Below are 11,879 nucleotides of genomic sequence, written 5' to 3'. Positions count from 1 at the left end.
GCCATGTAATCCTTTGAATCAAGGCTGCATTTCTGCTCTGCTTATTGTTTCTATTTCCCAAGGAAGAATTCCTCCCCTTTCCAACATGTTCTGCTTTGGAAGATGCTGTTCAAAGCCATCCATCCATCCATCCATCCATCCATCCATCCATCCATCCACCCCTCATGTTGACCAAGCACCCACTATGGGCACAGGTGCTGAGGGGCTACAGGATAGGCTAGACCCTGGCCTGCCCTGATAGGTCGACCCTTCCCCCTAGAGGCTAAAATCAGGCAACCTCATGAACTCTATTCTCTAAGAGCTAGACTGATACACACTTAGGAGTAACTAAATCATTTTCTCACTGACAAATGGTATCTAGGCCTTAGTGCCACGTACAGCTGTCCTGGAGATGAGGTCTATTAACACCGTCTGAGGACACAGCTGTCCATCTTCCAAAGAGCACCCCTTTTGTACTGGGCAGAGTACACTTAATGATCAGGTGAGTCTCAGGAGGTTCTCAGGAAAGAAAACATGTTTGAGATCAGATACCAGGGAATGCCAGGGAACCCCTCTGCCTCATATGTGGCCCAGATGGTGAATAGGTGGCAGCAAATCTGGGCAGTGAGGTGAGCTCTTTCTCTGGGCTGAGTCCACATGAGGTGGCTTTCCCTGCAGGATCTGAGCCATCCCTGGGAAGCCTTCTGACTCAGAAACCATGTCTCTTGAAGGCCTGCCATATCACCAGAGAGAGCTAGACTTGCCAGGAATCCTGCAGAAGACCTTCAGAGAGAGAACGGGAATCCCAAGACACAGCTCAGGCAATGGTGATGTACATGGATGGACCCTGGCTGGCGCTGACCAGAACAGCTGTCCTCAAACAGCCAGGGATTGACTCATCCAGTGACTCTATCCAGCCAAGTCTTGGGTATCAAGCTGTCTTCTACTCAGGCTTTAAAGCAAGACTTCCTCAGGCAAGCAAGTTCCAGGTGGGCAGAGGGAAAGGACTGGAGACTGGGCCATGACTTAGTTTTTAAGATGAAAGTCTCTGAACCATGAAGTCCAGAGTGTTTTCTTGGATGCATGGAACTGACCATGGATTTGTGAAAGACCTGAAAGACAAGGTTTTGTCTAATGTATGTGCTTTGGTAAGACTCACTTTATCTGTCATGGCAGGTCAGGGCTCAATACAGACATATTTTAGATTCTGGAGTTTATTACTCAGAAGCTTAAGATTTTATTATAAGATGTTCAGCAAGATGGACACTTGGATGTTTCCAGAGTCGGTATGCTCAGGAGGGAGTCATCTACTAAAGACTGTCGGTTTTAGAAGGTTTTTTCTTATTGTTTTTGCAATGACATTGGTTTCTGCCAACTTTTTTTTATTCTCATAATGTATGGTGGCGTTTTATGCATTCAGCAATTACTTGTTGAGTGTTTAATGTGTAAAGAGCTAGGAACGAGAGGAGCCCAAAAAAGTTAAGGGAATTGAAAGTCAACCCTGAGGAATACTCGACAAATTCTGTGCACTAGTGGAGTTGGTGTGAACCATCCACAAAGGGGGCAGGTGGCACCAGGGACCAGTCCTGGTCTTGAGCTGAGTTTGGAAGGACATGAGGGGTGTGGAGTGATGCCACAGATAGGAAGGCGTGCTGGGTCAGGGAGGGACAGCATGCAGCTGCGGAAGTAGGGCTATGGGGCTCTGGAGCATGCAGAAGACCAGCTTAGCCCTGTGCCAGGAATCCATCTTTCCGTCAGGAATATGGTAGCCACGGTCTCCAGGGCCCTTTGCTGGCTCTCAGGTTGTCCTGCACGGCACTGGTGGTGGTCAGGTTGCGTAAATCCTTGCTAGTTTCCAGCAGCAGGCTGGTTCAGTCCTTTATAAACGCTGAAGGCCTTACTGCTAGCTGGTCCCCACATAGGTGGAACAGCTTGCAGGTTGCCAATTGGCATGCTGCTCTGTCCTGGTCACCGATCCCCCCTTGACTAAGCTGGCTTGACGGGCTTTGGCTTCTGCCTACCCCGTGCTGCTGCCCCCTCCAGCTGGGTCAGGGGCCCCTTCCTCTGGCCTCCTTTTACATTTACCACCTAATTCATTGGGCCTGCAGCCTCTGTTTCAGCCCAGCTAAAATAAGGGAGGGCCTGAGCCAGGTGGTTTGTTTGCAGAAGTGATCTATGCACACATGGAAGAAGATGATTGAAGCAGCCCTCACCCGCCCTGCCTGACAGCAAGTTCTATTGTACACACTGCAGAGATTGATAGCCTCTTAGTGCCATTCCTGGGCGCTGTCACACACTAGGAGAGAGGCTGTGTCATTTCTACACTTTGAGCTGCTAAGATAAAAGGCCTCCTTCTATGGCCCTGTGTGTGGGGTCCAGGCCCTGGGGGTGGGCAGAGGCTGAAATCACCATTGGGTCCTTGCTGGGTTTAGCATGTATGGTGTCACCTCCTGGAAACAGCCAGAGTGAGGGGTGGATGGAGGGCCAGACTTGGAGCCAGCTCGCTCTGGGTTGAAGAGCCTGGTCTGCGCTTCCTCTCCTGTCAAGTAGGTATAATCTTGGCAAATAATGCAGAGAAAATGCCTGGCTTTGCGGGACATTAAGCAGGCTCTCACCGCATGGGCTTTCTGTTTGAACAGCTATTGGTTAACAGCTACTTCTAAAGCATCCTGTGCATGCGTGTGCGCAAAGGCCCAAGGTCACAGGTGATGAGCCACCGCGTCATTTCCTGGAAACTGAGCAACGAGGGACGGGGTCTGCTGAGTCTTCAGCTGTTGCTCCAAGCATCTATCTCTCCTCCATCACCTTCGTTTACAAGCGAGAAGAGCGGGGACAGCCGTACGTTTCAGAAGCCCTCTCCATACCCTGTGCAGAGGCTCAAGCCCCACGGGCCACACCCCAGGGTGTCCGGCAGCACAAGCATATGAGGAGGAGGAGCAGGGGCAGAGGTCACTCGAGGTCAGAAACATGAACTCCTGCTAAATTACTTGTGATCATTTTTTTTAAAAAAAGATGACCAGTAAGGGAATCTCAACCCTTGGCTTGGTGTTGTTAGCACCACGCTCAGCCAGTGAGCAAACCGGCCGTCCCTATATAGGACCCGAACCCGTGGCCTTGGTGTTATCAGCACCGCACTCTCCCGAGTGAGCCATGGGCCGGCCCTACCTGTGATCTCTTTGAGGCATCGTGGGGAACGTGTGTGCCCTGAATAAAACATTCCCCAACATGTTGGCGTGTCAGTGGGACTGTGCTCAACGGAACAGCCTGGGCCACGTCCTAAGTGAAAAATATGATTAACTGAGGGCTAGAAAATCCCCCAGTGGTTCCCCACTGTTTCATCAGTGGGAAGATACCAATGATGTGGAGGCTGAGGTATCAAGATAATTTGGAAACTCACCGACATACTAGAGCTTTCAGGATGAGTGGGACCGGGCCCTGTCAGACCCCAAAGAGTGCCTCAGTTCACCAGTCTGGGTCATGCACAGGTGGCAGTGGTCCTATAAGGGCCTTGTCCCATCCCTGACAACAGTACACCCACCACCAATCCCCAACATCCTGGAAAGGCAGGAGCATTCCTTGCATCCAAGCGTCTTCCTCAAGAAAGGACACCCAGCCCACCCGGCTGCGTGGTGCCAGTCACTTCCAGTTATGCTGCCCAATCACTTAATGCTCTTTGTCAGGCAGAAGTAAGAGCAGTGGAGGCAAGGCAGTTCTAAAGGGAAAATTGTTTCTTTAGTGCAACTGTGACCTGCAGAACAAGCAGCTGCTTGCAGGGAAGACACATAATGACGGGCTGGCAAGCAGCAGCGGCTGCGCAGCAGTGGGCCTCATCCATTAGGGACACTGCCCTTCCATCAGCCTCCCACCAGCTCCTCTCTGCAGGGGAGGCTGTCATCCCGCTCTGAGACACTCCTCCACTGACAAAGGCCAGGGAGGCAGGGCAGGGCGCTATGCCACGCTGTGGGCCCGGATAGTCTAGCGTAAGACCTGGCTCCTGGTTTAAATCCTAGCTTCTCCCCAGTGAGCTCTGAGACCTTGGCAAATGAGCTTCTCCCACACAGCTGCCCACTGTAAAATGGGGTTAATTGTGGTGCCTACGCTCCTAGGTCGTTGACAGGATGATAAGTTGGGTGACAGTCATGACAGCCACTGCTCCCAGCACAGAGCCGAGCACTCCATGCACGGTGGCCACTCAGTCCTCGCCATCACGAGGCAGGTGACCAGTTACGATGCACACAGTTATAAGTAACAAACACCTAAGAGGACAGCAACCCAAGCCAAAGCAAGCAGAGGGAAAGAGAGTGAAGACGAGCAGAAATAAACACAGAGGGGAGGGAATCAACGAGCCCAAAAGTTAGTTCTTTGCAAAGATCAATAATATTGACAAACCTTTAGCTAGATGGACCAAGCATAAGAGAAAGACTCACATTACTAAGGTCGGGCAGGGGAGAGGAGGCATCGCCATACCAACCTCTCAAAGAATAAGCAACGTCGCCGCCTCACATAACTGTAGGTCTGGAGGATGCCGGCTCAGAGACGCCTTCAGGGACACAGGTTCTGTCCACTCTGTGTTCACCTGATATGTCTCACCCTCTGCCTTCCCAGCACATGATAGGATGACACCACCCTCCTCCTTGTGACTCGAGCCGTGACACGTGAGCACGATGGCTCCCAGGCCCTTCCGGGAGGTTGCGTTAAGAGCCAGGGTATGTTCTTTTCGTGCTCTTTCCCCCGACCGTGATGACCGTGGAAGCCCCGTGTTGAAATGGAGCCTCCATCTGCCTGGGCCACTGAGCACCTGCGATGAGAGGATGCCCCTTCTTTTGCAGGTGGGTACGATGGACTTAACAGTGGGGTGGCAGCGTGACAATGATGTGTACGTGGTAAGCCATGTAGATGGCAGGGGTGTTTATTACTGCATGGGACTGGCAGACTATCCACAGTGCCAGCTTCGTGCTCAGGTCGGTTCCCCTCACGGTTCCAAGAGAGGACACGAGAGGGTACGCGCATAGTCATAAATGGGAACAAGAGCCTTCTCTGTCACATCCATCGGGAGCCAGCGAACCTCTTCCCCAAGGAGAAAACATAAATTTCTCCCTTCGGTCTGACTGGGTCAATCAGGCTTCATGTCCACCCTGGACCAATGAAAGTTGCAGGGGGACGATGATGATGAATGAGACTTGGACTGAGAGGTCGCTCAAGGTCGGGCATTGGCACACATGGTAGGCAGCAGGGTAAGACCTCAGACTGGGCCGGCAGGCTGTGGGGACGGAGTCCTCGGTGCCCACGAGGCCAGAGTGGGAGGGCTTCCTCTGTGTGCCCGTTGCTTCACCCCAGCGCCGAGAGAAACAGACTTGAGCGATAAAGGGGTGAGCCCAGCTCTGTCCACCTGACAGGGGTGTCGAGACGGTTACACACGACATTGCCCGGCAGGGACCACCGCGAGCCCGTGGGAAGTGCCCAGGGGACTTGACACAGCCACGCGTGACTCACACTTTTCACATCTTAGTTCCTCTTCCATCCGATGGGGAGGGAAATAGTTTACTCCTCCCATCTCCTTACGAGACATTTGTGAAAATGTGAAAATATTTTTAGAAGCAGATGAATAATAAAAATAAACATTATAGTTTCTGTGCAATGATAATTCACCAACATGATAATTTTCTTGGCCCGGTACTAAGTGGGTCAAGGAAGCTGCTGCAGTGATTCAAGTTTTGTGAAGATTTTTCTACTTTTCATATCCTCAGACTCAAAATGGCATTTCCCGTCCCACCACCAAAATCTGTCGGGAAGGGAAGAAACAACGAGAAACGGGGAGAAGGAGCCTCGTCCGAGAGCGGCGAGCCCGGGCACCGGCGGGCACTGAGCGGGATCCGCTTCCCTTCCCTGGGCTGCTCGTCTCAGTCTGTGACCCCGATGGCCGCTCCCCGGCGGGTGCCAGCTCGGCAGGGCGGCCGGTGCACTGGGCAAGGGGCCTTTTCTCTCGCCCTCTGTCCTCCTCTCTTCTGTCATCTCTCCCTCCCTCCCTCTCCGCCTCTTTTTCTTCCTTCTCAAGTTTGCATCAGTCTTGATTCCTCCCTTAGCGGACCGGCTGGTGAGGACAAGAGCTCTCGGGTACCTGTCCCCTGCCATTGCTGTTGCTGCGCTGACTGTGGCAGCCCGGCACTCTCGTGGGCACCTGCCCCCGCAGCTAAACCACCTCTCGAAGCCGTCCTGCCACTTCTGCGCCTCCCTGCCCGGAACCTGGCTGGCACTGCTGGCGTCTCCTGCAGACGCCGATTCCCTGCAGGCGTCTTTCATGGAGCCCGTTTCCTCTCCCACGCCTGCACACCTCAGGGCCAGGGTGGTGGTGGTGGACAGGTATGTGTCCTCCGTGGTCCTTGTGTCACTTCCCAACCACTCTTCCCCCAACCTCTCCATCCTTTTTCTGCTCCCAGGGAGGAATGACCAGGAAGTGGTAATAGGAGCAGAGGGGACACGTCCCTGTCCACCACCATCCCCCTGGCTGTGAGCTGCATGTGGGAGCAGACACCTCACCCCACCACACCCCACCACCCACAATCCCTTACGTCTTTGTCATCTGCGACCTCCTGATCTTCTCCCTGTTGCTCTGGAGCAACTCCTGAGCCTGGTGTGTGGCCGTCCCCACCACCTCTACACCTGTCCTTATCCTAAGGGTCTTCACTCTCCCCACTGAGGCCCCTTCTGCACCCTGCATGCTCGTGGCTAAGGATGCTGCCCCCTACTTCCTTCACAGTGGACACTCAGGACACTTTGTCACGTCCTCTGGCCCAGCTGTGACATCAGTGCAGCTGAGGCATTGATGGCACCCACCCTGACTGCCCTGTCACTCTCACTTCATGGCTTGGGGGCTTCTCTGAAGATGCTCAGGCTTTCTCTGAGCCTGGAGGTGTGGGGCAGTTAACACCCTCCGGGGAATCCCTTGACCACTGGGAACTGGAGTCTGAATGCCCCACAATGTCACTCTCTGTGGTCAGGGTGGACCTAGGGCTGGAGGACGAGGACAAGGCAGACCACTGGCCATGGAAGGGGGAGACGACTAGTGTCTGTGGGGTTCACATGGAATGTTAGGACAGGACAAGGTGGGTTTCCTGACCACCCACTGGACCCAAGCCAGTGTAGATGGATGGATTCTCCCTGCATCCCGTCTGCCCGTTCCTGGGGAAGGACTTCCTTCTGAGGATATGGTACAAAGGACAAAGACACACAGTGGAATAGAGGTAGGTGGCCACGTGACATCCCCAGCAGGAGTGTGAGGGTTTGTGGAGGGTCCCATGAGGGCTGCCCGTGGGAGAAGGGGGCTGGCTGGAGAGGGACAGAGGGAGAGCAGGAGGGACGCCAGGGGACATTGCCCCTCCTCTGCCCCCACAGGTGGCACAACTCGTGTAGTGGGAACCACAGTGACAAATGCACAGCCCTTGGGCTCGCGATCGCAGACCTTATCTGTGGGTTCATGTGGGCTGGCAGGACCCTGGGAGCGAAGAGCTGAGACCTAAGGGGGAGGAATGCTCCAAAAGTGGGGAGACACGTTGAAACACAAATTAAACATTCTGGAAGAGGAAGAGGCGAGCTTCCCAGAGGGCTGTGGAGGGAACTGGGAACGGGGACAGCGGGCCAGGGGCACAGCCGCCGTGGGCGCGGGGTCCAGTGTGAGAGTGGGGAGCGGGTGTGAAGCCGTCTTGCAGGGCTTTTAAGGACCATGCCTGCTGCTCCTTCATCTGCCTTAAATTCAGTGAATTTCTGGGTGACCTGCTGGTGTCAATTACGCTTTTCTATCCAAATGTTATTTCTTTGACTGCGCTTTTCTGAAAGACTGGCTCCCCTGGAGCCCTGGGTTACACCTGGAGGCAGGCAGGCTGCCGGGCGAAGAACTCCGTGTTCCCTCCCTGGGCTCCAGCCGGCTGTGGCTGTGCCCCTTCCTCCAGCACAGTGCGGGGAAGGCTGGCCCGGGCGCGCGTAGCCGTCCCCTCGCGCTCCTTCCATGTGGCCAGCTGGGAAAGGCCATGTAGGAGACTGCTACCCGGTCATCGGTGACATGATGACCACGCAGTCACCGTGCACACAGCTGGTAATGTTCCGCAGCACAACCGTCTTGGGTAGCTCCAGCTGGACGCATGTCACCGTTGTCGTTGGAAGAGTAACTATAGATAGCCCTGCAGGCTACTTTGCCACACTTGAGAGGGAAAAATGAGGTGGCAGTAGGGCCTAGCAGTCCAATCTGCTGCTGATTTTTAATACTGGGCTGTGCTTAACACTGGTTTTGGAAGGCTTGGAGCCTTAAGAAAAATAAAAGCCCCACCTACTAAACGGTCCATCTCTAACCCAAAGCAAGTTCTAAAAATGCCATCAAATAGAAAACCGGCCATGTGACCTTGGTAAATTGCATGACCATTCTGTGCCCTGTGCCCAGCAGGCTGCAATTAGGTATGATGATGAATGAAGAATCTAAAACTTGAGGGCACTGAGCGCTACGAGTTCTAAAGTTCCTTCCAGAGACAAAACTCTGAGATTCATTCTCCACTTCCCTAAAACAGGAGCCTGTTCCAGTTGTGACTCTCTTTGCTTCTTACTTCTGACAGCAAAGTTAGTGGGAGGGACGGAGGTGGCCAGGTGCATTTCAGACATAGTCTTCACCTGCATTGCAGGTCTGGGAAGTTCCAGGTGGCTCTGTAGATGAGGCAGGGCTCTGGAGGTCCCATTTGGTCTCTGCTGCCACATCTCTGCCTAGAACGATTCTCAAATCGTTGGACACTCTCCACAATTCCATGCCTGCTGCCACATCTCTGCCTAGAACGATTCTCAAATCGTTGGACACTCTCCACAATTCCATGCCCGTCTTCTCTCGTCTCACCGAGGACCAGGGTACCTGAGAACTGCAGTTCCAGCCCCCAGCCTTCCTCAGCATCCCACCCCCTGGGGGGGCTGAGAGGAGGGACGGGAATCACCCCGGGGACTTTCAAAGAAAGCAAAGCCGCCCCCGCAGGCCCCTTCTCCTGCTTGCTTTGCCTCCAGACTGCCAGCTGAGCCGCCAGACTGCAAGCAGCAGCCCCTCTCTACTCCAAGGCTAGCGGAGAATGTCCTTCCTGTCGAAGAACACCCATTGCACTAACATTTCTGGAAAATTCAGGGATGATGCCAACGTTACTTTTCCATCATAACTGCTTGACCTTCCAAAGTTTGCTTTTCACGTGCAAAAGCTTTAACTAGGTGGTGAAAGCCTACGGATGGGACGTTGTCTGTATTCCCTGCAGAGAAACCAAAAATATGCAGGAGCTTAAAAATAACCTCACGCGTTGCAGGTAGCTCCATATTCGATATTAAGTGCCCTCTCCAACACAAGTGTTCCTAATGCTAAATTAACTGTTAACAAGTATTTTTAAATAGTCTAATTTATGCTAATTTAAAAATATTCCCATTCCCAAACTGATTATTTTTACCTCCCAGATTGCTGCACTTTTGTGTTAGTGGCTGAGGACCCGGGGCGCCATGCGTGATCAAGCATCCTTCCGATTCCTGGTCATTTCCATGGAGGGTTTCCACCTGCACAGGTCACCTCCAACTCTGTGCTGACAATGGGTTTGTGTGCTTAGTTGTACACATGGATATGAGCTGTTGTGATTATTGGGAGGATGGAGGGACACTGTGGGAGCTTACAGCACCGAGGACACATGAGCATCCTCGTGTCTCAAGGTCGGAGCAGTCACGTGAGAAATTGCTGGCCCCTCCCGAGAGGCCCCCTCTCCCTGCTCACCCCCAGCAAGAACATCACAGGCTCTGATGGTGGGATGAAAACCCAGAGCCAACTGCTACTTCTGGGAGCTTTTTGTGTCCACCGAGGTATAAAAGTCTGCTCCATCCAGTGGGGTTAGGAGACCCCAAGGCCACACTTTCCATTTCGTTCCCGTTCTGGGCAGGGGGGGGAGCTCCCTCCCACCTGCCCCTCACCTGGGAGGAAACTGGTCACCTCTCTCACCTCTTGCCTTTGGCTTGAAACCCAAACATCGCTTGCGGACAAGTAGTCCCCACGGCCTGGCCCGGCCAGCTGCCTGCTCGTGGCTCCAGACACTCCCCTCCCCTCCCAGACCTCTCTCACCCCTGCTTCTGTTTCTCGAATGCTCCCAGGTATCTCCCAGCCCTTCTCGTGCCCGGGGTTCTTGCTTACCTCGAGACTTGGGTCTCCGCTCAAATATCACGGCCTCGGGGAGGCCCCCAGACAGGGAGGTGACCCCCCCCCATCCTCCTTCAGAGAATCGCTGCGTCTTATTCTTTCTAGTTTTTGTTGCCATGTGGAATGGGCTCACTTGGGTATTTTCCTGGAGCAACTTCAGAGACATTGCTTGTCCTGCTCACACTCTAACCAAGTCTGAGCAGGGCCTGGCCGGGCAGGAGCTCAGTAGACATGTGACACAAATGAGAAAGGACCTCCCCAAGCTCCCGGGATAGGGATTTGCTTTTGCTTCTTTCGGGTCTGAGTGAAGACTTCACTGCTCTAGAAGTACCAGAGGTAGCTGCCCAATGCAGTTTTCACCTCCTGTTGAGGACACGCTGAGCCCACAAACTGTTCTCACAAAACCCACTTTGTGGGTGCGGCCAGAAGACTTTCTCAGAGAAAACTGCGCCATTACTTCTGGAGAAAAAATACGTCTACTTGGAAAATGAGTGGCATTCTGTGCAAGCACAGCACGGATAACTTTTTCCCTTGAGTCACTTGAAAGTGAGTTGCCTGCCTCACACCCCATTCTCCCAACGGTTTAGCGTGTTTTTTCTTTAAATGAGGACATCTTCCTACATAGCCTCAGTACAGCCATCAAAGTCAAGAAATTAACACCGACACGTCACTACCATCTGATCCGCAGACTCCATTCAAGTTTTGCCAATTGCCCCATAAAGTCCGATGTCGCAAAAGGATCCAGTTCAGAATTAAGTGTTGCATTTGTGTCATAACGGTTTAGTCTCCCTCAGTCTGGAATAGGTCATTCATGACCTTGATGCTTTTGCAGATTATAGGCCAGATTTTTTTCTAATAAAAGCCTTATTGAGATAATTCAACAACCATAAAATTCACCCGTTTAACGTGTACAATTCAATGCTGTTTAGTGCTGTTACAGAGCTGGGTGACTATCACCACCATCTAATTCTGGAACATTTTCATCATCCTAAGAAGGAACCTGTACCCACTAGCGGTCACTACTCCCAGCAAGCGGCCACCACTAATCTATTTCCCATCTCTGGAAGTGCCTATTCTGGACATTTCATATAAATGGAGTCATATGGTAGGTTCTAGGCCAGTCGTTTCACAGAATGTCCCTCAATTTAAGTTTGGCTGATGTTTCTTAGTGATTAGATTCTGATGATGTGCCTTTGGTAGGAACATCACAATAGGAATATCACAAAGGTGATGTTGTGTTCCCAGTACACCATGTCGGGGGCATAGGTAGAAGCCACATCGTGCTGGCTTCTGTGTTTTTGACATGTCCCCATTGCTTTTTGAGCACTTCCTCTCATTCTGGCGACATCACAATAGGAATATCACAAAGGTGATGTTGTGTTCCCAGTACACCATGTCGGGGGCATAGGTAGAAGCCACATCGTGCTGGCTTCTGTGTTTTTGACATGTCCCCATTGCTTTTTGAGCACTTCCTCTCATTCTGGCATAAAATGCTTTAGGCTATCTTTTACTCCTAGCCCTGGAGTCAGTCATTTATTCTGGCTTTTTTTTTTTTCCTTTTTGTCTTTTTTTGTGACTGGCAACGGATCGCAACCCTCAGTGTTGTGCCCGTACCAGACCGGGACCGGCAACGGGATCGCAACCCTCGGTGCTGCGCCCGCACCTCGCTCAGCCAGTGAGCGGCTGGTCTGTATGTGCGATCTGAACCCTC

Source organism: Galeopterus variegatus, unplaced genomic scaffold, assembly GCF_000696425.1.
Source record: "Galeopterus variegatus unplaced genomic scaffold, G_variegatus-3.0.2 Scaffold5678, whole genome shotgun sequence".
In the NCBI taxonomy this organism is placed as follows: domain Eukaryota; kingdom Metazoa; phylum Chordata; class Mammalia; order Dermoptera; family Cynocephalidae; genus Galeopterus; species Galeopterus variegatus.
This window is presented reverse-complemented; position numbering follows the sequence as displayed.